At 49.3% G+C, this 24,662-nt stretch overlaps 1 protein-coding gene across 2 annotated transcripts in view; it reads left to right on the top strand.

Annotated features, from left to right (window-relative positions):
• LOC111845214 (protein phosphatase 1 regulatory subunit 29-like) overlaps nt 1-24,662 on the top strand; it is a 90,799-nt gene that overhangs the window by 15,431 nt on the left and 50,706 nt on the right. Inside the window, exon 2 of one of the 2 annotated variants that reach the window (XM_023814448.2) lies at nt 22,205-22,433. The gene's annotated coding sequence lies outside the window, so the exon portion shown is untranslated. Of the gene's footprint in view, nt 1-22,199; nt 22,434-24,662 lie in introns of both variants that reach the window. The other variant, XM_023814447.2, reaches the window with a different exon arrangement.

The raw sequence follows: 24,662 nt of genomic DNA, 5'->3' as shown, positions 1-24,662 counted from the left end.
TAGAAATTAGCGGGGGAACATTTTAAAATGGATTTGAGGAAGCACTTCTTTACACAGCGTGTGGTTAGAGTATGGAATAGTCTTCCTGTTAGTGTAGCGCAAGCTAAAACCCTGGGTTCCTATATCCTCCTGAGACCCTACGTCCTCATATAAGGACATCATTTTTTGTTTAAAATTATTAATTGTTCAAAAACATAATGTTTGGTTTTTATGATTATGAGGTCCTACTAATCCCAAATAGCTAAAGGAAATAAAACATGCGCACCAAACAAAAGCCCGGGACTTAGGAGGTTAAATCAGAGCTAGATAAGATTTTAACAACTCTGAGTTATTAGTTAAGTTCTCCCCAAACGAGCTTGATGGGCCGAATGGCCCCCTCTTGTTTGTAACTTTTTTATGTTCTTATGTAGGGACCAAATCAGGCCCAAACCCCCCCAACCCCCTAAAAACAGGCTGCCCCCCCCAGTATATGTCTCTACCATCCATTCACAGGCCAGGGTGTGTGCCTGTGATGGCAGTTCATTGCCGGGTCCGGGTGATATAAAGATGCTCCTATATTATGGGCAATTTATAGGCGGCGGTTCCCGGAACCGCATGTTTTTGTGTTGTGGGAGAGGGAGCCCGACATGGAGATCATGCAGACTGCACACACGGACTCAGAGTGGTCACGTTTCACACGCTGCCACTGGCCTGTGGGCCCCATCCGGTTCATTTTCATATGGCCCGTGTTTTAACTCGTTATTAAATCTGCCCCGGCAGGTCGATCTCTCATTTTCCACTTCACAATTTTTCATTTACGCGATCTGCATATACCTGGATTTCTTATGGATTAGCGGAGTACAGACGTCAGTTTTTCCTCTCTCTCTTTTTTCTCTTTTGGCTCATAAAAAATAGCTCAAGTGGCCCCGTTTGGAGAAGACATGCTTAGCCGATGTCTCCCAGGTAATTTAAGTTTCAGACCCCTGCTTTGTACTGAGTAAAAATTTTATATCAGGTGATCTCCAAGTCAATTGGTGGCCATCAAGTTTTTGATTGACGTACCAGTTCATTTTGCATCCGTCTGGCCCTAACAGCCATGTAGTCCTCGCTTTATTTGCTATTGGTGCTGACTCTTGTTGTCATGGATGCGCACTTTGTATCCAAGGGGTCCACAGTTACGTTTGGTGCTTTGCGATGAGCAGAGATGTCAGAGAGACACGGTGGTTCGCCTGCCAATGAGCTTGATCGCCATCTCCCTGAAAACAGCAGACAGAATCTCAGTGATGATGGGAGCGGTTTTACACGCTGGCTGGTTTTCAGGAATTGTTTATTGTTTGGCTCCTGTGACACTAGGAAGAACTCAGTGATAGATGGGCAGGAGCTGTGTTAAATGCAAGTCAGCGGCAGGGTTCTGAGAGCCCCTACTGGGCCATCTGTCCATATTGTCTGCTTTCTGCACAATAGTCCCTGATCGGGACTCGGGGCTGCTAACTGGATGGACAAGGTACATAAGAAGCAGATTCAAATGCAGAGAAGATCCAGGAAGAGCAGCCGGGAATCGGGGCTGAAACACAAAAACACAGCAAAAGTAGATGACAACAAACATAAACATAACATGTCGGTTGCTTGGCACACCAACTGCAGAACTCTGGATAATCAAGACCCCAAACATGGAAACGACACCAGCCAAGCCAGAACAGTAACCCAGAAGATGATGTCAACACAGAGAACTGCAAAGAAGCTAGAATCCGACCCAAACCAAGTTCAGAGCTTCATGCTCAAAGAGCAATGATAACTGAGCCCAGAGTGATGCTCACTGCTCAGGTTAATAAGATTCAGAGCCAGTAACAGTTGGCTCAGAGCACGATCATGCAGACCCTGCTCAACTACCGCCTGCATATTACGTTTTTTCTGATTTTTTTCATATATCGCATAGATTTGGTGTAGAAAGAAACTGGACTATCATAAGGGGTTCTACACAATGTGGTTGTGTAATGTTTTGAAATCATTTGCAAATGAACCAGCAAGGTGGCTCAGTGGACCATTGGACCTAGAGCCTCACATGTTGCGGGTTGTGGGTTCAGCTCCTGCCTGTGTATCTGTGTGTTGGGAGTATGCGTGCTCTCGCTGTGTTTCTGTAAGTTGTGGGTTCAGCTCCCACCTGTTGATCTGTGTGTTGGGAGTTTGCGTGCTCTCGCTGTGTTTCTGTAGGTTGTGGGTTCAGCTCCCACCTGTTGATCTGTGTGTTGGGAGTTTGCGTACTCTTGCTGTGTTTCTGTAGGTTGTGGGTTCAGCTCCCACCTGTTGATCTGTGTGTTGGGAGTGTGCGTGCTCTCGCTGTGTTTGTGCTAGCTTTTTTGTCAGGGGTTCCAGGGGTTTCTGAGGTCTCAAAACATGTCAGTCATATTTCTGTCTCCATTTACCCAGTGTGTGTGTGTGTGTGTGTGTGTTTGTTTGTAATTATTACATTGTGGGGACCAGATTTTCTCACAATGTGATTAAAGACCTGTTTTTTGACCAACTTTGTGGGGCCCATTTTTTTTCGGAAATTTTATGTTTAAATTTGATAAAAATCTGTGTCTGCAATCAAAAAACTAAAAATGCCAAAAGTCTTCTGTTTTGTTTGCCCTTGTTTTTGTTTTGGCTCCCCTAATATTTTTCCCTGTTTGCCAAATTCCATCAGCATAAAGCCAGGGGCCACTGCCCCCTCATATTGTTGTTGTGCCAGTTTAAGTAGGTTTAAAATTTTCTTTTCTTCTGCCGGTGATTTTGCCTGATGGGCAGGCCACTTCAGCTAAAATTTCCTGACACATGTTATACGTTTTACATTTACTCTTCCTATTGGGGAACCCGACCCTGAGTAACTGTGAATATTGATATGTTTTCATGTCTTTGCAGTTGTATATGCGGCCATATGTATTGAAACGCTGCTGTGGCGCCTCGTGTTCCGTGTGCCTGTGTCCGATTTCCTCTCACATTTCTGTGTTCCACGCTTTAAATGTTCTCCTCCACGCTCGCTTTCCCTATTAGTGACCTTTGGCATCTGCTGAGCCGCCTGCGTCCACATATCCTTACACGGCCTTCGAGCTGCCTGCCTCCCCTGCGTCCTGCCGCTTATGAGAGGCGCACCGCTGCCGCGTGGCTCTGATTCGGCGCCCGTCACGCCCACGGCATGCAAAGTCCATGCTATGCGTCAGCCGGTTACAGCCCAGCCGTCGGAATCGGACTGAACCGGGTGGGTCGATCCCGCCGTCGCCGTTTTCCCAGCATGCTCCAGACTTTCGTACTGACGCGGCATCGGAGGGCCTGGCATGAAACGGAAAGGTGGAGGCGGTGAAAGAGAAATAAATGCGGTGAAAGAGAAATAAATCGCATTACCGCGGCGTTAATGCACTTATGGGTGTGTCGTGAGTGTGCCCCGCACCCCCAACCCGACCCGGCCTCACCCCCCACCCCCTCCCCACCACAATCTGCTGCACATTCGATGCCTCCATCCCCGGCAAGCTGAGCTCATTAGCTGTGGCGGGGTAGAATGGCTAAGGGGATTACGGCGTGGATTAGGTATACGTCTAAAATGCAGAAGGCCCGGAGGCGTGAGGAGTTTTCCGAGAAACCCACTCCCTCTGTCGGAGAGAACCTTCCGGTGCTCTTTCCCCCTCGGCGTTGACATCTTGTTTTTGTTAGCGACGTGCTTATAATCAGTCGCTCCATGCTCTTGTTCTTAGTGCCGTTGTGAGCCATTATATTATGCCGGAACCTTCTAGATGTGGTAATTCTCTCTCTGGCGAGCGCGCGTTCTCTCTAATTGCTTCTTCCCCGGCACACCTACAGACGCCATCATCGGTGAGCGAGACCCTCCACTGTAAATAAGAGCCCTTTATCTCCGCGTGCTTAATTTGCACCTTGGATGCGCATGCGGAGGATATGCGCCACGTGGCCTGGGAGGGCATGAATGAAGTAGGGGGGGGGGGGCAGTGGGAGATTGAGTGAGACCGGGGTGACACGGGAGCATTGATCAGGGGGGAGGAAGTGTGAGGGATGAGTGGCATCCAGGGAGTGGTGCTGGGGTGATGGGATCCGGAGAAGAGAATGGGTGGTGATTGCAGTGGAGAGGAAGAGAAGCAGGGAGGCCGGGTGCATCTGTGCCTCGCGTTCCGTGAGCTTCCTCAGCCGTACCCCTGGCGTCGGGCACGACCTGTGACGAGAGCACAGGCGCGAGAGATGCGGTGGGGGGGGGGGGAGCCCAGTGGACGAGGACACACACAGCTGGGGCGGCAATGGAGAGGGAAGCCACGCCAGGGAGAGCCCCCCCCCAGAGGGACGAGTTCTGCCAGCCAGAAGGGGAGGGGCCTCGTTAGATGCGAGTCGCCCGTTGGATCACGCTGCGACCTCCTGCAGAAGGGAGATACCCCAGGGCCAGTTCAGCAGGGAACGAAGAGGAAGACGGGAGTATTGGAAGTTAAATCTGAGTTAAATTCAGTCCTACTTTCGAAGTATAGGGCTCCTTGGGAGAATCGGCGAACCTCGATTACACTGTGTGTGTATCTGATTTTGTGCGTGTGTGTGTGTGTCTGTGTGTGTGTGTGTGTGTCTGTGTGTGTCTGTGTGTGTGGGCACATATCTGTCCTTCAGCTGCGTGTCTGGGTTGCCCTCCTGACCTCCTGCTTCCTGTGATCATGTAAGCAGTTCCTGAAAACCGATGGATAAGTGTCCAGCTTTAATTAAAATATCGATCAGAGTTGGAATTTTCAACTAACACATTTAAATTTAAGGATTATAAAGAGGATCGTAATGCATCCATTACTCCGCTGATGTTCCTGTCCATTACGTCGCTGCGTTACCTGCTGCCGGACTCCATCGAGTCCGCCGTCCCAGTGGCTGAGGGTGTCTCCGGGTTGCGTCCGTAGGAGAGCAGCGACCCGGTGGATCCGAGGTGCTTGAGCTCGTTACGGCGCCGGAGAAAAGAGGAGCCGTAGAAGGACGACGGCGGGACATGGGGACTATTTAAAGCCGGTGGTAGCGGAGCGGAGGAGCCCAGTGGTGGCTTATAGAAGGTGAAGGTGTCTGAGGGGTAATGAGGCTCGCTGCCAGGGGGGTCCTGAAGACAGTACCCGGGGATCGGAGTCACTGTCCGTGAGGAGGGAGGTGACATGGCGGTGTGGCTGAAGGCCAGATGGCCAGCTGTGTGTGTTTTTTTCTTCTTTTTGTTGGGGGGTGAGCTTATAGCTTATGCAGAGATGCCAGCTAGAAAATGGAAGACAGGACCTGGAGGCTCAGGAGGGAGGAATGTCCACATGGCAGTCGGCATGGTTACGTGGGGCGAGCAGTGCGCTCGGGGACCCAGCTGACCCTCACGTTCTTGGCAGTATTTGAGGCAGCGACAGGCATAGGAAGTGTGCAAGCAACGTAGAAGATGTCTCCCTCTAGTTGAGTTCATCCAAGATCAGTCAGGTTCATCTTCTCTTCTATTCTCTTTTACTCTTTCCCTTGAGGACCAACTGGTACTTTAATCATCTGCTGTGAGGAATATAGATCATATGCTGAAGCCGAATCTAGATTTTCACTTTGACACTGTGTCGTTTCATTGTTTCTATTCGAATTCTCCGTTGAAGAGCCTACAGCGAGCGGACAGCGATGGGCACCGCTGTGCAAAGTGTAAACGAACCGGCCACGTTAGCGCGAGGTACAGTGATTAATTAAAGGCTGTGCATTGATTTCATTCTGCTTTGGCCATTGGATTAATTTAGCCTGGACTAATGAGGGGAGGCAGAGAGGCCCGATGGGGGGCGCTGTTTCGTTGAATTGGTAGGTTGGAGGGGGTTGTTATTCAACATTAGCCAGTAGTAGCAGGCTAGTAAGCTTATGTTCCTGGAGTCTGTGAAAGTGTGAAATATCAGAAAAGTCTTTATAACATTTTAGCCGAACAATGGTGTATGTAACTTGATGTGAATGGCATATGTGAAGAAGTAAAGTTTTGTGTGCAGAGAAATGTTTCCTTTTTGCATTTCCCACCTTTCCCTACTTTTATGGGGGGGGGGGTAAGGCCAACTGTTCATCTGACAGCACTAGAGTAGTTATTGTTGGGTGCGATTCAAACCAGAACCATTCCAATCAGAGGCATAGATCCCTAACCCACTGAGACACACAACCCCCTCCTTGTTTAGTGTCTGTTTTTCGTGGATGTTTTGTGCTAGCATGCTAATGCTAATGCTTTATGCTAACCTCAGGACTCTTAGGGAATTCCCCGTAGCCTCCATTTGACCCGGGCCGCTGTTTGTGTCCAGTGCCCATGTGGCCGGATAAACCCGCGTCCCATTGTGCCAGCCTTTCACATCCAAAGCTAATCATGTCCCTCGGAGCTCATCCACACCCCCCATCAAATGGATGAATATTTAAACAAACCCATGATTGGATGCCGTGTTCATCAGTTCCCCAGCCAAGGGACAGATTTAGCAGGGAGCTGTTTATCCCATATCACTGATGAGACACGTGAGCTGCGGGTTCGAGCTGCTTTCGGCTCTCTGCCACCCCTGCATCTCCCTCTTAAGGGTTGACTTCTCTAAACCCCCTTTGGTGTGTGAGTGTGTGATTTTGTGTGAGTGCCCTGTGTGGGACTGGCACTCTTTCTGAGAAGTGCCCCTTACTCTGTGTGTAATGTTGCAGCAGAAGATGGTTTGTGGCTCAGTAGGTTGAGACCCACCGGAAGATTGTTAGTTCAAATCTCAGGGTTGGCAGAGTGATTCCACTGTGGGGCCTCTGAGCGCGGCCCTTAGCCTCCAGTTGCTTCAGGGACTGATTGAACCAGCTTTCAAAAAAGCAAATCTCTTTGGATAAAAGCTTCTGCAAAATGCATAAAACGTAGTGTAGTTTTGGCTGGAGAAACAGGGATGGGAGACCTATTGTTACTAAAGATCACAAATCCCTGTGGTATAACCAAGCTTGCTCTATTGTTCTCACTCTCGTAAGAAGATAGATCCTGGGTGGGGTTGTTTGATAATCACATGAGCCAAAAATCCTAATCTTATTTTTCAAGATGCTTTACTGCTGTTTTTTTATTGCTTGGTCTTGTTTTTCTCTACTAAATCGAATCTGGAGTTGCATTTTTCCCATCATTCCTTGAACATCAAAGCAGTGGGCGTTAGCGGCTGCCTCCCTGTCGGCATTGTAGCTATGACCTGTGCAACAAGGCGGCCCCCCAGACGGGGGCGGGTAGGCTAATGGCCTGTGTGATTCGATCAGTGGCCTTTCTGCTGGTGCCTGGACTGCCTGGGGACCGTGAGGAGACGGATGGGCCCGGACCGACTTGCGATGCTGAGAACGGTGTTTGCTTGAGCCGCACGGCCTTTCGGATGGGGATTTCCCCGCCGTGCCCACCTGCGTACGAAACCGGCTCTCCGCAGAGGAGAATCTCACCAGCTGGGACAGAGGCGCCGCCCATGAGTATCAGATGAGCCCAGCAGCTTCAGCTTCATCAGATACGGTTTATTCCCTTTTCTCGCGTTTGCGTTTGTTTTCCTTGGTCTCCCTCACCTTTCCGGACCCCTTTTCCATCAGCCCCGGCACGTGCGACGCCGGTCCTCTGTTCTGACGCGCCGCGTTCCCCATCGTCTCCAGCACGCTACGCGGCCGTTTGCTCGATTCCTGCGTTCGCCGGGCATTACTCCTTCATGTCGATAGTGGCAGATTGATGGTAATGTCATGGACGCCGCACCACGCCTCCCATCCCGCGTCGCAGCCTCTAGCAAATCTGCCGACCGCCCGCTTTCGGATGTTCTGTTTGTGTCCGCCAAGATGCCTGGTTCAGCGCTTTGTCTGATACTCTTTCAAAAATGTTTACATGTAAATCATGCCTGAGTGATTCTTATTAGGAAATGGCTGGTGTACTGTACAATCAGGTTTGATGCGCATCTCCAGTGACCGTTACACCGTAGGGTTCACTCCAGCAAAAATTACGTGAAATTGAGGCTGGCTCCTGACTGTGAGGCGGTGGGCCTGTACAAGTTAAACCTTGTGAAGTGTTGATTTTAAGTTTATGCAGCGGGTTGTCTGAGGCAGTGAAGGAGGGGCGGGGGGCAGTCAGTGCTGACACACAACCCCCGGACTCACAGCAGAAATGAAAAGCGACGCACGTGAGACATACGACAGAAGGGGATTCCTCGCGTACGCACATGTGAGACATATGACAGAAGGGGATTCCTCGCGTACGCACATGTGAGACATACGACAGAAGGGGATTCCTCGCTTACGCACACGTGAGACATACGACAGAAGGGGATTCCTCGCGTACGCACACGTGAGACATACGACAGAAGGGGATTCCTCGCGTACGCACACGTGAGACATACGACAGAAGGGGATTCCTCGCGTACGCACACGTGAGACATACGACAGAAGGGGATTCCTCGCGTACGCACACGTGAGACATACGACAGAAGGGGATTCCTCGCGTACGCACATGTGAGACATACGACAGAAGGGGATTCCTCGCTTACACACATGTGCGACATACGACAGAAGGGGATTCCTCGCTTACGCACACACCAGCTTTTACGTGGTGCCGTTTTTTTATTATTATTATTATTATTATTATTATTATTATTAAATGGGGGGATCACCAAGCAATAAAATATTCGGTTCCCCTGAAACAACACAGAAGATTACAGGAGCGCTCTTGGTGTCCCCCCTCCCTTGCTCTGTGGGCATTGTGCTCCATTGATTGGACACCGACCCACACATTTCATTACAGTCAAACGTGGTTTTCTTGCGTTTTTATTTCTGGGGCCCCAGCGACACGGCATGATTCATTATAGGGCAAACTTTTAGGTGTTTTTCTGCTTTTTCTTTCAGCGAATCAGATGAAGCCTTCATTTCGGCCTCCATGGTGAAACAGATGCTCCTCGACTTACGATGAACTCACCATAAGTCGAAAATATTGTAAATGGATTTTGAATGTAATATGATTAAGTTTCACATTGACTTGACGCGAGCCTGGGACCAGATCAGAACTCAAAGTTTGGTGACTATTCGGCCTAAAATTGCTTTGCTATCTCACCATAGTAAAGGTAAATATCGTAAGTTGAAACATAGTAAAGCATGGAGTGTCTGTGAATCGTTCCTCATTCCTAGTAATCAGCCTGGCAATTGGTGGTGTGCCCTGGCAGTCGGCAGTGTGGTTTGATAATCGGCGATGTGGCCTGGCATTTGGCAGTGTGGTTTGGTAATCGACGATGTGGCCTGGCATTTGGCAGTATGGTTTGGTAATCGATGATGTGGCATGGCAGTCGGCAGTGTGGTTTGGTAATCGGTGATGTGGCCTGGCATTTGGCAGTGTGGTTTGGTAATCGGCGATGTGGTGTCTTAAAGGCACAGTTCCATGCTCTGAAATTGACCATGAACTTCATTTCTCCTAGATCCCATCCCAGCAAGTAGAGCGTCTTGGCCATGGTGCCATCATGCTTTCAGGCGACAGCGATGCCTGTCTGCCACGTTTCCATGCGATTTGCCGGCTTGTTCTCAGTTCCTCCTTGTTAGGTTGGGAAATGTCTATTCTAGCCACGCAGCCTTGTTTCTCCAGGGTGGCCCCTGGGATGCAAACTCAAGTTCAAGGGCTGCCCCCCCCCCCAGGAAAATGAAAATAAAAAATACGAAACGAAAGCCACCAGGCATCCCTTAGACCCACTTGAAAGGGGGCCTCGGCTCTCGTCGGCACTGGAGTGGACTCTCAGGTGGAGGTTAGCAGCACGACAATGAGAATAATGAGATGGTGATCGCATTTAGCCAGCCGTAATTACCTGCCAGCTTGTGCCGGTAGCGCAGTGATGCAATGGTGCCGGAAAGGTTCGCAGTGATGCGAGATGTGTTATATTTGCAGGCAAATATTAGCACACCTATGCAAGTATTATTCTAATCACAAAACAGGTTGTTTACATTAATAGTTAATACTCGGTTCAGTCTCCTGCACATCATTACATTGTTTAGGGTTTATGGGTTGGACTTTAGACATAATGCTTCTGACAGCACAGGGCCAGCACTTGCGGAGTTGGGGCTTTGATTCCTGCTCCGAGTTTCCTCCTGCGTTTTTGGGGCTTTACCCGGGTGCTGTGGTACCTTGATTTATGGCAGAGATGGGCAGATTGTGCTTGGGAGGTGCTTGTTTCTCTGCCTTGTGCTCGAGGCTGGAGGTCCACTGTGACCCCGTGTCGGAAAGGTGGTTATGTGAAATGAATGGCTGTTATTTATGGGTATGTCGGTGTTACCACAGTGTTCTTCCGTCACAACTCATGGTTTAAACATTTTTCAGGCCATGCAGCAGGGTTTGAAATACATGTCTTGAGCATAACGACCCCTTCCGGAGACCCCTTGCATTCTTCTGTGGCACGTGAGACTTTATTTAAAAGCCCAGCTCAGTGTGGACATGCTGTGGAGCTTCACTGCTCTCCATCCGTCTCTATATTTTCCTGGCTGGCTGATATAAGCTAACCCAGTTAAAGCTTCAAAGGAGAATCGGACCCTGAGAACCCAGGAAGTGTCATCTTCCACAGCCCCCCCAGCGAAAGGTCACTACGATGAGCTCATCAGCCCCGCGAAGAGGCTTATCAGCGAAACACTCACAGCAGGAAGTGGGCCCGAGCCATTATATCGCAGTCGCTTGACCACAGAGGCCACCGATGTCAGGTCCCTCAGGCTGGCTTTGGATGTGCCTGTTGTAAATTGGCCAGTGATGTGCGTAGTGTACTTCAGCGAGGGTATGTAACAGGGTAAAAAGTTCAGTTCCTGTGGTATCCTGCTGATTTGAACTGCAGAGCTATTTATTGTCTTTGTTGCTGCGTATTCTTCCCTCTTTTGTGTCTTTTTCACCTAGTTTTTTGTTTTTTGACTGCCGTTCGATAAACGCAGACGCCTGCATTACACCATAAAACTTATTTGTGTTAAACTGCAGCATCTCACTGTGGCCTTTGGCTGCAAGCTTAAGGCTCGCTCGTGTTAATCTACTATGACATTGACACCGTTTGACCACATGCTACCACTGTTGCCTCTAGGCTAGATTACACCCATCCATCTTCTGACCTCTTCTCCCGCTCTGGCTCATGGGGGGCCATCCCAGGCAGCAAGGGGCAAAAGACTGGGCTTCAGCCTGGATTGGATACCACTCTGTCACAGGGCACAAACTGTGGGCAATTTAGAGACACCAGTTCCCACACGACACTGGGAGAACACACAAACTTGACACTCATGGAGCTAATGTGGTACTTGAACCTCAAACCCCAACAGTGTTAACCGCTGAGCTGATGTGCTGCTTTCTAGATATGCCCGTAATGGTTATTGATGGTAGTCAGTGGCAGGGGTAACAGTGGTGTTACATTAAACACAAATGGAATTCTCGTAACGTTTTTTCCCCCAGTGTAGCTGAAGGTAGAGGACGTTTGAAGACTTATTTCCAGGTTTCAATATGATCTGTATTCTGTTGGAGGCAGATGTTATTTAACTTGAAGTCTGGCATTATGAATGTTGAATGGGGTCTTATGAATGTAAGAGCTGCATATTAGCTAATGTAAGGGCTGTGCCGCTCACGTTATATTCCATAGCACCCACACCCCCGATCCCTCGTGCCTCGGGTGGGAATTGTCAGGTTCAGCAGCCGCTTTTATCCTAAGCAGCCTGCAGTTGAGAAAGGAGGGTCAGACAGATCCTGGAGCAATTCGGGGTTAAGGGTCTTGGCAGATCACTCTGCCGACAGTGGGATTCAAACCAGCAACCTTCCGGTCACAGACATATGACCTATAAACTGGAGTCATTGCAAAGTGTTTTACACTGCATAATACAGTCATTATCCATTCATTCATCCTTTCTTTCATTCATTCATTCATTAATTTTCCATACTCGCTTGTCCTATCCCAGAACCTATTGCCGCAAGGCGGGAAATAATCCAGGATGAGGTTCCGACAATGTTTATTTTGCTTTTCTATAATTTTTGTGTTGTGAGGGTCACTTAATGGTTTAGTCCAGTGAGTGTTGATGCAGAATGTAGGAGTGTGAGACGTGGGGCTTGGACAGGCGGCCAAGGTAGACGCTGTGCTCTGCCCCCCCCAGCTAATGCCTGTGAAAGCCATAAAGACTGTTTGACAGTGGGGGCTGGATGCATGGCTTCCATTGGCCTGGTTCTGGGCCAGACCCTGCGGCTGCTGTCCCGCTCGTCTAGGGGGCGGTGAGCTCCCTGGTGTCCCTGTGTTTCCCCCCGCCGGTGGCGTTTATCGCCCGTGGATGTGGGTCCGGCGTGACGCCGTGCGGTGAACAGTGGATTACCGCGAGATTAGGCTGAGCCGTGCGCGGCCCCTCCTATGCGGGTGCGGCCCTGACAGACTCGCCAAATGCAGCCGTATGGCTGCCAGCGCAGTCGGGGACGCCGGGCCTGCGTCTGCCAAATGCCCCCACGGCTGCCCGTCGGCACGCCGATGGCACGTCTCCCTGGAAACGGTGAAGCGTTAGGAGGAAGCAAGGCTCCTTTGGAGGGGGGCAAGGGTTGCTGCAATCCTACAAACGGGGGGCACAGGACTGGCCCAACCCATTTCGGAGAGCTAAGCTAAATGTGATTAACCTAGTTGTGTTATCTTTCTTGTCATTCTGGCAGGTTCATCAGATGTGGGGCCCCCTGGTGGCCGCTAGGGAACAGTACAGCTGTGTGTTCGCGTGCAGTAATGCTGCCCGGCCCAAGTGTGACCCACCAGGCTATTCATCAGGCAGTGGAGCTCGGGGTCCAATTTCTACATGGTCAGGAGTCTGAAGTGCCGGAAACTGTAAACCGCAGGGGGCGCTGCAGTGGCGGGTTTGATAGAGAATGCAAAGCTCTGCGTCAGTCCAGCAGGGGGCGGCCTTGGGATTCAGGACCGCAGTAGTATTTTAGCACTTTGGCGAATTGAGCGGTTTCAGCTGTCAGGTGACTGCCATGCTGCCATGATGTATCATAAAACACAACCCAAGCTGTCGTTTTTCCCTTCGCCGCCACATCAGTGAGTCACAGCCTTTGCGGGGTCAGGATGTGGCCCTTTCATGTGGCTCCTGCTCGTCTCTGGGTCTTCCTGTCACTCGTGGAAGCAGAACCGGCAATCCGGAGCCGCGTAAACGGGCCGGTGACGGATCGCGTGCATCAGGGATGCGGTGGAACGCCGATTAATCGCACGGGAGGGGGGGGGGATCCTTAATCAGAAAGACACCATGGGGGTCGCGGACCACACGGCGTATTGTGAAAAACCGCCCTAATAGGCAGAACACGAAGAGGAACAACACAAAGGGCCCAAGTTCCCCGCTAATTACTAACTACAAACATTTGTGTTGTAATTACTTAAAGAGGTATTTTACAGGCTCTTCCCGGAAGTACTTAAAAACGATGAAAATGTCTCCCTTGTTCCGACTGCCATATTCATTACAGAAGCCAGACTACAATAGGCATGATACTGGCTCGATGGAGGGAAGGGGGCGGAGAGATAACGGTGGGGGGAAGAAGGGGGGCGAAAAAATCATTCAGAGGGCCCGATCTTATCATTAGCCAATGATATGTTTTGAATCGGTGAGTGACAGGGGAGGGGGTACTCAGGGGGCCAATCTGCTTTCAGCTGGGACCAGTGTCCCTGTGGTCCCGCCCATGAACACATTAATTGATAGTGGAAAAGGGAGGATGACAGAGGTGGGTCCTGCTGTCAGTCCTATTTTGTGGTGTATTGGAAAGCAGGGCTGGGTCTTACAGAACTGAACAACAGGCAGCTGAACACTTAAAATCAGGTGATTTATTGTTTGACCATAGGGTGTCATAATCGGGTTTGCACCTCCCTACCAGTGTCTCCCAACCCGGTCCTCAGGGGCCCCACAGACTGTCCACACCAGGAGCTGGGAGGGAGCAAAGATGCAGACTGGCTGGGGATCCCTGAGGGCGGTGTAGGGAAACCCTGCTCTATACCCATCCATGAGGCTGGAGGAGGTGTGGCGTAAGAGGTCCATGAGGCTGGAGGAGGTGTGGCGTAAGAGGTCCATGAGGCTGGAGGAGGTGTGGCGTAAGAGGTCCATGAGGCTGGAGGAGGTGTGGCGTAAGAGGTCCATGAGGCTGGAGGAGGTGTGGCGTAAGAGGTCCATGAGGCTGGAGGAGGTGTGGCGTAAGAGGTCCAGTCGGGACCCAGCACCCCCCAGCACCGTCAGCGGGGTAAGCAGCCTGCAGGTGGCCCACTTACATTCAGAGAAAGCGGCACGAAGATGAACCGAAACGGGTGCGGGTTGCCAGGGGCAACATGGATGCAGGTGAGAGACTCTGTAGTAAGCGTGTGCATGAGGTGGTTGTGCACACGTGTGCCCCTATATGCGGGTGATGACTGAACAAGGATACCGTGCAGCGCTGTCTGGGAATGACTGTATGGTGTGCGGGGGGGGGGGGGGGGGGGACTAGTCTGCTTTACAGGAAGCAAAATGGCACTAATGACAGCGGCAGAGAGAATGTGTGAGAGTGTGTTAGGGTGTGGGGGTACAAAAGAGAGAGTGATCAAATGCCACACAGTGATGTCACGGCTGCAGTGATGTCACGGCTGCAGTGATGTCACGGCTGCAGTGATTTCACGGCTGCAGTGACATTCAATCACAGGTTTATTGTTGTGTTTGGTATCATGCATATGCATGCGGTTCGTATTTCCAGCAGCTCCTGGGTGTGTGTGTGTGTGTCAGATCTTTGAACCACACATGCACACACACAGATTAGGTTGTGGGAACTCTCCATTCCGTAAGTCCATTCATTTCTGTGGTCATAACCCTAATCCCAACTGCGAAAACCTTAACCACTACCCAGCCCTAACCTTAACCATACGTAACCAAATAAAATACAAGACTTAAAATACAGGGCATTTTTATTTCAGTCACAGATTTTTATAAAATTGAGTTTCCCCTTATGGGGACCAAAAAAAATGGTCCCCACAATGTCAAAATAACAGGTTTCTATCACATTGTGGGGACTAAATGTCACTGTGACATCATCATCATCATCGTCGTCATCCTCCTCACCAACATTAGTATCACTGTGGACTGTGAACACCACGTCATTATCATAAATGTCATCATCATCATCATCATCATCATCGTCATCATCGTCATCCTCCCTAGTACATTTCCATAGCACTAGCTGCCATTAGAATGCTTTATCCAGGTGTGGTAGCTAACTGAGGAGCTGTTTGTCATGCTGCTAGATGGTGGTGTCATAACAACACAGCGACAATTGAGAGAGAGGCTGTAAGACTCGCTCAGGGTGGAGCGGTGACATTACGGGCAGCGATCTGAAATTCTGGGCCACAAGCTAAGGGCGTGTGCTTTGGTCTTCTGAGCACCGTGCAAGAGACACACAAGGGGCTGTTTTGTATTAGAAATTGGCAGCAGGTGAAAGGAAGGGGAAAATCACCTGACATCACCCCACCCCCGGATGTCTGCTCCCTTCTCCCACCCCCACAGAAACGTACCCAGTGACATTTACTGATGCTGCAGAACTGCAGAGTTTATAGCAAATTGCATTACACCCACGCAAGGCAATGCACAGATTTTTGTACAAATGGATCAACCTACATCTCTGTTTTTCCACCGTTTTGGGGTCCTGGTATCTGAGGCGAGTGAGGTTTCTGTGGAGCTCAGGCATGCCGTAAATCGATGCGCGTCCTGCAGGCACAGAGAAGCGGGAATCTACAACACTGCTTTCTACAATTCATCTGGAGCTTCTTATAAATTGCCGTGCTTGGCCTCCTGCATTTTTAACTTTAAGAATATTTTCTTTCTCCCAAAGTGCTGGTTGATGATCACACAACATTGTTGCATCAGAATTTATAATAGCCAGCTGCTTACGCACGAGGATAAATAAGTAATGAATATGTGCGTCCAACAGACTGATTGATCCAGTGTTTTAACTGACTGCATTGCCATGTGGCCAGTAGGGGGCGCAGCGGTTAAGGCTATCTATTTGAATCTCAGCAGTATAAGTCTTCAGCTACGCTACATGACCTTCTCTCAGTGCATGACCCATTTCTTTAAAGGCCAGGCCCTCTCATTAAAGCGGTCGCTAGGTAACGGCTAAATCTTTCGAAAGCTAAGCATTGAAACACCACTTGGTACTGTAGCTAGCAGGACAGCAGGTGACATAGTGGTTAATGTGGGCAAGCCCATATGAAGAGAGCTGCGGGTTCCGATAACACACAGACCGAAGGACGTGAGAAACTGATTTTCTTCTGTAAATTCAATCCATCTACATTGTGGACGAGGATATCAGTCAGCAAATAAACAGTGAAATGCGTTCATGATTATGAAAAATAATGCCTGTATATGAATGTGAAAATGAGTTGAGGCAACCAGTTGTGACAGAGTAAGGCACATTTTGCGTGTGTGTATGGGTTTGTGTGTGTGGAGGGGGGCCCTGTGTGTGTGTGTGTGTATTTCGGGTATACCTTACCTTGTGGGGACTAAATGTCCCCACAATGTGATGAATACCCGTGTTTTTTACTGGGAAAACTCTGTTTTATAAAAATCCGTGAGTGCAATGAAAAAACTAAAAATGCAAAACCTCTTGTATTTTGTTTGGCTGCTTATGGTTATGGTTAAGGCTGGGGTTAAGGTTGTCATAGTTAGCATTAGCATTTTTCCTATAGAAATTAATGAGCGGTCCCCAAAAAGATATGATTACACGACTCTGTGTGTGTGTGTGTGTGTGTGTGTATGTGTATATATGTGTGTACCTGGTCACTGACGCACATGCAGGCCTTCAGTCCACTCAGGTGGGGGTAGGATTAATGGGGCCTAATCACCCAGTGCTGAGACAGACAGCCACTTTTCTGTCCTGGGGAGACACCAAGCAGTAAAAGTATGTCTGTGGGGGAGGAGCTGTGCGTAGTCACCTCCACCCAGCCAGAGACAATAACTCTTATAGTTACGTAGAATCTCAGTGTAAGATTAAAAAAGATTAATGTCACTGGGGTGAGATCAAGGCTTACTCTGTCCTAACACCCTGTTCCCCCCCTTTTCAACCTCCGAGCACTTTTTACCTCCACCGTGTGGGGGGGGGGGGGGGGGGTGGGAGCAGGGAGGGTGTGCGTTTTCTCCAGCGTGGTGTCGGACTCAGGAGGCCATGTAAAAGACCTCAGTCGGCGATTCCTGTGTTCCCCAGCAAACAAACAAGCAGACAAACAAACGGAGAGCTGTTTGCCTCAGAGCAGCCCAGAGCTGCTCAATGAACGCAGCCAGGGTGGTCTATGTTACTCGATCGTCTGCACCAGCTAGAGGTCTGTGGTGATGATCTGCATGGATCGACAGCCTCCACCGATCAGTAATCTAAAACAATCAAAAAATCTGCACTGATCAGTTACCTGGCTGATTAGCTTCCTATGTCAATCGATGATCCACGCTGAGCCGTGGTCTGCACTGATCGATAGTCTGCACTGGTCAGAGGTCTACACTGATTAGCGGTCGACGGTGATGAATGACCTGCACTGATTAGTGGTCTGTTCTGATGGATACTGTTAGGTCTGAAAGGACCTGGCTGCTTTGTAATAGGAGAGAGACACCCATCCTATCCCCCGTCACTCCCAGCTGTGCCTCCAATGTACCCGAAAGCTGCATTAAATGGACAACAAGACAGAGCAACATCTCCAGCTCTGCCAGAGGTATCACCATAATTACGATGTCATGTGATATTTCCAGTCTTGTAATAGCAGGAATATGCATATCACTGCACAGCCGATCTGAATGCGCATATTTGTGTAATCACGTTAATATCGGTTTTATTTTTTTCTCCCTGCAATGCAACCTGTGTCTACAGAGAAAGATTGTTAATCCCCATTCCACCCACCGCCATTATGTGCTCGGCACACACATCCGTAACATGATTACCGGACCACGTGGGTCTTTTTTATCTCGTGGCAAATGCTCAGAGTAACCATCAGCCCAACTCGATCACGAACGTTCATTTGTCCTGGTCACACACCCTGGGTGACAAAACGTACCAGAGTGGTGCATTCTGGGTAATCTGCTGACACATCAGCGGCACCAGCCGGAATGAGCGGGGGTCAGGTGTGAGTCGGCACGATCTGTGGGCCCCCCAGTGACTGCGGAATCAGAAGACGAGGTTCCAGAACCACCTTATTGGTGACGGAGTTCCGGGGCCTTGTTTTTAGGGGGTACTGACCTCTTTTTGTGCTCCCGCTCTCCAACCCGGGATCTGGAACACGCTCGCGCCTGATAGATGTGTGATGTGAGGCCCTCATACTTTTGAGCCTAATGACTTCGGCTCTGGTTTGGATTGCAGGCTCCGCCTGGTGATGGGTCGCAGCTGAGAAGTGGGTCACAGCTGAATGGGGTGCCGTGTTTCAACTATGTTTCTGGGCTGCCTGGTTTCTGTGGTCACGCTAATGAGGGGTGCTCTCAAAAGCTGGCCCCAGCCAGCGCGCCAATAACACACGGCGATGTCCGGGACGGGGAGGGCGGCGCGGCTTCGCTCACTGGCCCCCGGCCCGCTTTGTGGGTGCGGCTCGGCGTGCAGCAACATTCATCAGCAGAAATTTTTTAGATGACTCTTGTACACAGAGGAATGAACTGACCCATTTATGCAGGCTCATATTTTAATGGATAATTCAGATTGATAAGCTGAGAGCACTGGGTGGGTGGCGGTGGGGGGGGGGACATGAGGAGGAAGATTAGGTGTGAGAATTACACCACCAGTCGAAAGTTTTTGCACACACTGAGATTTTCTACATTTGCACGTTACTCACTTAGCATTTACTAAAAATACACTCAATATTCTTTGCTAACAAATAAATTTATAGTATGTTCACCATTTGAGTACCTTTATTAGCAAGAAAATGTCACATTTTTCATTCATCAAAGTAACCTTCTCTCGCAGTTTTAACAGCAGAGAAAATTCGAGGCATCCTTTCTGCAAGGGACACTAAATACTGCTCTGTTTCAGTGGATGAAACAGATAACTAGCGCATTTCAAGTTAGAGGACAGTCTAGAATTCACCATCACCACACAACCAGTTAATAGGATGTTAGACATGCGCTGTAACATACTCTTTCCATATTATAAAGGAAACTTGTTTTATTTGACTTATCTTTTCATTTACAGTTCACTCAACTTTCCAGTGCTTAACAATAATTTAAAAATCTGCAGTTTATGAAATAAATGGGAAAGTGCTGCGGACAAACTTTTGACTGATAGCGTATTGAAGATATGGGTCTCGCATACAGGAGGGTCATGGGGAGGGCAGTGAGGGTCCTAAGGAGGAGGGAAGCTCCAGAAGTCGCCCAGGAGAGAGATCAGTGCTTGTCAGATGCATGTCACAAGGGATGGAGGCCAGCGACAGTCCTGTAGGTCAGTGTTTCCCGACCCAGTCCTCGGGGAGTCTCCAGACACATTTTTGTTCTCTCCCAACACTCAACACACATGTTTCAGGTATTCGGTGGTTTTGATTGGCTGAGAGCTGGGAGGGAGCAAAACGTGGATTGTCTGGGGTCCCCAAGGACTGGGCTGGGAAACAGTGATTAGGGGAGCTTCTCTCACCTGGACTGGATGCAGCGGCGCTGTCACTGGTCCTGCTCTTGACTCTTCAGGTGGAGACTTGGGTGGGGGAGAGCCATCATCTGGGGGGGGGGGGGTACTAGTTAATTTTCCTAACGAAGTGGAAAACAGCAACGGTCTGTACTTATGCACCACATTACCTGACGCCAACACGCACATTCCAGCGGTTTTCACCAAGGTGGTGTAGAGCTGGGGCACCATAGACTTGACATCCTTCCCTGGTGATGGTGATGGTTAATGCGTGTGTTGTCTGTTGCCCCGGCAACCGGGCCAGAAGCTGTTGTCATGGCCCTGCTCTGAGCGCCGGGGCCTCGCCTTGCGTGGCTGTAGTTTATTAACATGGCCGTGGTGGGTGGGCCATCTGTCGGCGTTTTCTGCCCCCCCCCCCCCGTCCATCCAGCCATCACCAGGCAGGTCGACCTACCATCCTCCGGGGCACCAGGTAGGGTAGAGCAGAAAAGAGAGGGATGAGGCATGGAGCTGGAAGAGGAGAGTAAAACGAAAGGGTTGCCAGGGACAACCCTCTTCTTCCTAACCCTCGCTTAATGGCGTTTCTGGGATGTGAGTCACAACCCTCAGCCATTCTCTCGCTGTGTCTGCTGACTTTCACTAAACTGTCCTCCAGTAGCAGACAGATTGTCTTTATTTCTCTTTGCCCTTCCCCCCCACCCCCGCATGACGTCATATTTTCAGAATCCTGTCAGCTCTCCATCTTACCCCCCCCCCACCCCGTCCCATCCCCAAATCTTTCCATCTTTCTTAAATGCAGTCATGGTCGCCGTCGTATTGATCGGCACCCCAGCAGATCGAAGCTTCATTTTCATCTCCGACTGAATATCTTCACCCTCACTCCCCGAGTCTCTCTGCCTTTTCTTGCTTAATCTACCTGAACGCTTTTCCCACGGCGCCCTCCGTCTCTTGCTCCCTTCCATCTCTGCGCCCCCTGTGCCCCCCACCCCCGCTTCCTCCCTGCCCCCATTTCGCAGCCACTTTCCCCCAGCGTCGCCTTTGAATTAGACCCTCAGCAGGCTCATCACCCATGACCCCTATCTCTGGCCGCGTCCCACAAGGTGAAACAAGTCCTTAATGTCTGGAAACTGCAGGCGACAAAGGAATGGGTTTCATTTTGGGAGAAAAGATGACGGCCTCACCCCCACCCCCAAGCATGCCCTTAACAGAATTCGGAGATGCACAAAAATCTCATCTTCTCTAAAAAAATTGTAACCTCTGCCTTTTATAAACAAAACCCATTCATAAAGGGGGGGGGGGGCTTTGGCCTGTAATCAGATCCCATCCCTGGCAGAATAGTTACCCTCAGCCGGGTCTATGTCTCGAAGTAGAGTGGGTTGGGGGATGTGGAAAGACGCACTCCAATGTACCTGTAGTTGCGCAAATGGCAAATAAAGCAAAATTTTATTTTTAATTTCAGAAACACATCCCTCCCCTTTTTCCCAGGGACCGACGCCTCACAGCTCGCGTGAACCATCCTGACAGAAACTCTCTCAACCTTTCACTTCAGATTCCCAGCAGACTTTGCCACTAACCTCTGCAGAAGTGTTCGGATACAGACGTGCACTCGGTGTGATGTCAACACAGTCAATACCCACCCCAGGGTCAGGCACAACGCCAAACATTATCAGCAATTTCAATAATGCAAAGAGATGAAATTCTGCCCTCATTACTGCTCTGTTGCTTCACCATGCCTTCACCGTGCCTTCACTATGCCTTTGCTGTGCCTTCACTATGCCTTCACCGTGCCTTCACTATGCCTTTGCCGTGCCTTCACCGGGCCTTCACTATGCCTTCGCCGTGCCTTCACCGTGCCTTCACTATGCCTTTGCCATGCCTTCACCGTGCCTTCACTATGCCTTCGCCATGCCTTCACCGTTCAGACAATGCTGCCCTGGGATGGCACACAGCTCTATTCATGACAAGAGACAAAGTGAAATATTAGCTCTGGGCAAATGCTGCTAAACAAGGTACAGTGGTGCCTGCGGTTCACGAACGCTGTGGGCTACGAACAATTTGGTTCACAACCCAAAATTTTGTGATGGTTCGCATACAAAATTTCCTTGATAACAGATTCCTTTTTTCATACTAGTGTAGCACCGGCGGGGCGCATGAAATTGTAAATAGAAGGACCGCAACAGGCAACCAACGAGCACCGAACCTAAATACACGCTAAAGACACACGAGGATCGGACCGGGTGCACACAAGACACGGGCAAACACATGCAACCATTAACATTAACAACAACAACAATACAAGGGCTTTAAGGACTGTTAATAAAGAGCATGATTTCCCCGGCAAGCAAGTCTCCATGTCTCCGCCTGTTGCCACACTAAATTGTGTTTTTCTTTAAAGTTTTTACTATAAAAACCAGAAAATTATTTAACAAAAATTATTATTAGGTAGGCTTGTGAACGAATTAATAAAATTTCAATGCTTTCTTATGGGAAAAATTGCCTTGGTTCGCGTACAAATTGGTTCACGACCACTTTCCTGGAACGGATTGTGTTCGTGAACCGCAGGCTCCGCTGTACTTTTCATAGGTGCTATTTGCTCAGCCTGGCTTTAATTGCTGCCTGTTTACTTTTTCCTTTCTCCCCCCCCCCCCCCCCCCACTTTTGGTTACAGCGCAGTCTGAGAAGAGAGGTGCAGTCTGTCTTTGTGGGTGGAGCTCTGAAGTACCACGTAGAGAACAGCACCCTCTGCTGGCCTTGGGTCATCTCCTCCATCTGGATCCTGGAACAGCCCACCTATAGGGCCCCTGCTCTAAGTCCCCGAGTCCCAGCTGAGGGAGTGTGAGGAGGCTGGAGAAGGGGACCTGGGCACGCCCGGGGGAGGAACCTCACTGCTGTGACCTGCCAGGTCTGTTTGGGCCTACTGGGGAGGCACCAGCCACTGGGGAGGAGGTGACTCTTTCTGTGACTCCTTAGTGCCTTTGAGGTCTGGCCTTGTTTCCCCGTCACGTTCCTCTTCCCTTCTGCCCTCGCTGGGGGGAGGATTCCATGATGGACGTTAGGCTTCGCCAGTATTCCTGCAATACAGTGTACCGCGGTATTGAGGGAACCCTCCCACTGAATTTCATCATTTGAAAATGCAGGAATAGCTTTGCTTTTGATAATACCATCAAAATACCTTATACCGCGGTGTGGTGTCGGTATGACGGAATGAGGTTTAGATACCGCAGGAGTCTTGTGGATGGGTAATTTTTTGAAAAGGCTCACAGAGGAGGTGAGGAAGGCAGGTTGGGGGTTGAATAGATCGGGTGCGTGTATGGGTGCTCCAGGGAACTACTCAGACTACAGCTACAGGGCTACAGGCTACAGGGCTGCAGGCTACAGAATACAGGCTATAGGGCTACAGGTTACAGGCTACAGGGCTGCAGGGCCATGGGGCTGCAGGCCGCAGACTACAGGGCTACAGGCTATAGTGCTGCAGGCTACAGGGCTATAGACTGGTCAGCATAGAGTAACTGACTACTGGTATCATATTAGGGTAAAAAAAAATTGACAGCTAATGTCTTATTCTTCTTAATGGCCAGTAACTGGATTAAGCTAATATAACTTTGAAATAAATAGCCCATGTAATATGTATTTATATTAGGATGATGATTCACAGTGGGGTTATAGATAAGTGAAATATTTTAATTTTTTTCAGTTTGCTGCAAAAAATGATTATGATTATTTAAATTTTGTTCCTTTATCGCATTGCCAACGCGTGATGCGTAGAGACACGAAATCCCAAGTCCCACGGTCTTCGTTTGTTTTTGTCTCCGCTGGGAGAGTGACCCTTAGGCCAACGCTGGCAGGCGGGCCTGGCGCAGGGGCCGGTCCGGGCCTAATTATATGGCAGGCGAAGGAGCCGTTTCTTTCCTTGGCCGAAAGCAGAGCCTAATCAATGGAGCGGGGCAGGCGGGTCGCGGGTGAATGTCGATGGCACTGTCACCGCGTACCCTGTGAAATATCGAGCGACTCCCTGCTAAAAAAAACAAGACCGTTGTGGACGGACACTAAATTTAGATCAAAGCAAAACTTCACGTATTCATATATAACTGTCGAAAGTAAACCCGACGTGTCCTTTGAATATCCTCCTGAGACCCAAGGAAGAAAGTGTCCTTCAATTTTAGGGTATTTGTCTTTGGAGGAAATAAGGCATCTTACAATTTAGACTTTTTCAAATTTATTTTTATTTTTAATTTCACAGCATGTCCTCTTTAGTGTACAACAGGAATAAATATGTTTCCTTACATCAGTGAAAAGATAGATGCAAAAACAAAATGTCTACTAAAATGGACATAAATGAATGGTTGGGGTCTCAGGAGGATATACAAAGTCGAAGTAAGTTCTATATGTAATATTCTGTGAATAAGAGGCACTGAGTTCCAGGTTTGTGGGTCTGATTCTGGCCACCATTGTGTGTGCAGGGTTTGCATGTTTTCCATGTGGGTGTGGATTGTATGTTCTCTCAGTGTGTCTGTGTGGGGTTTGCATGTTCTTTACGTGTGTGTGTGGTTTGCATGTTCCCTGTGTGAGTGTGGGGGGGGGGGGGGGTTTGCATGTTCTGTGTGTATGCATGTGTGGGGGGGGGGGTCTGAAAACATTCAGTTGGGTGAATCAGCGACACTTACATAGATGCCTGTAGTTGATAAAAACCTGTTATATTGATGTTCATAAGAGGAAAGTCAATTTTATAAATATCTGTGCAATCAAAAAACTAAAAATGCAAAAAATACTTTTTTTGTTTGGTTACTTTTGGTTAGGACTGGGTAGGGGTTAAGTCTGTCATTGCTGTGGTTAAGCCCATAGAAATCGACGGACAGTCCCGTCAAAGATATGAGTACAAATACGTCCGTGTGCGTTTGTGTGTGTGTGTGTGTGTGTGTGCGCTATGATGATCTGTATGTAAACAGAACAGCATGTAAGCATTGGGTCGGGAAGTCGCTTTGAGTTCCGGGTGCTGTCAGTCAGAATTTCCAATAAACTTTGCTTAAGTTCTTTTGTATCATCATTACCTATCAACAGCTAAAAACGGTAGTTTTTTTGGGGAAATGATCATAATGTTGCGAGATTGGAAATGATCATTGGGGTGTTGCGA

This window comes from Paramormyrops kingsleyae, chromosome 5 (assembly GCF_048594095.1).
Source record: "Paramormyrops kingsleyae isolate MSU_618 chromosome 5, PKINGS_0.4, whole genome shotgun sequence".
Lineage (NCBI taxonomy): Eukaryota > Metazoa > Chordata > Actinopteri > Osteoglossiformes > Mormyridae > Paramormyrops > Paramormyrops kingsleyae.
Note: the sequence above shows the minus strand (reverse complement) of the source record. Positions and strands in the feature narration are given on the sequence as shown.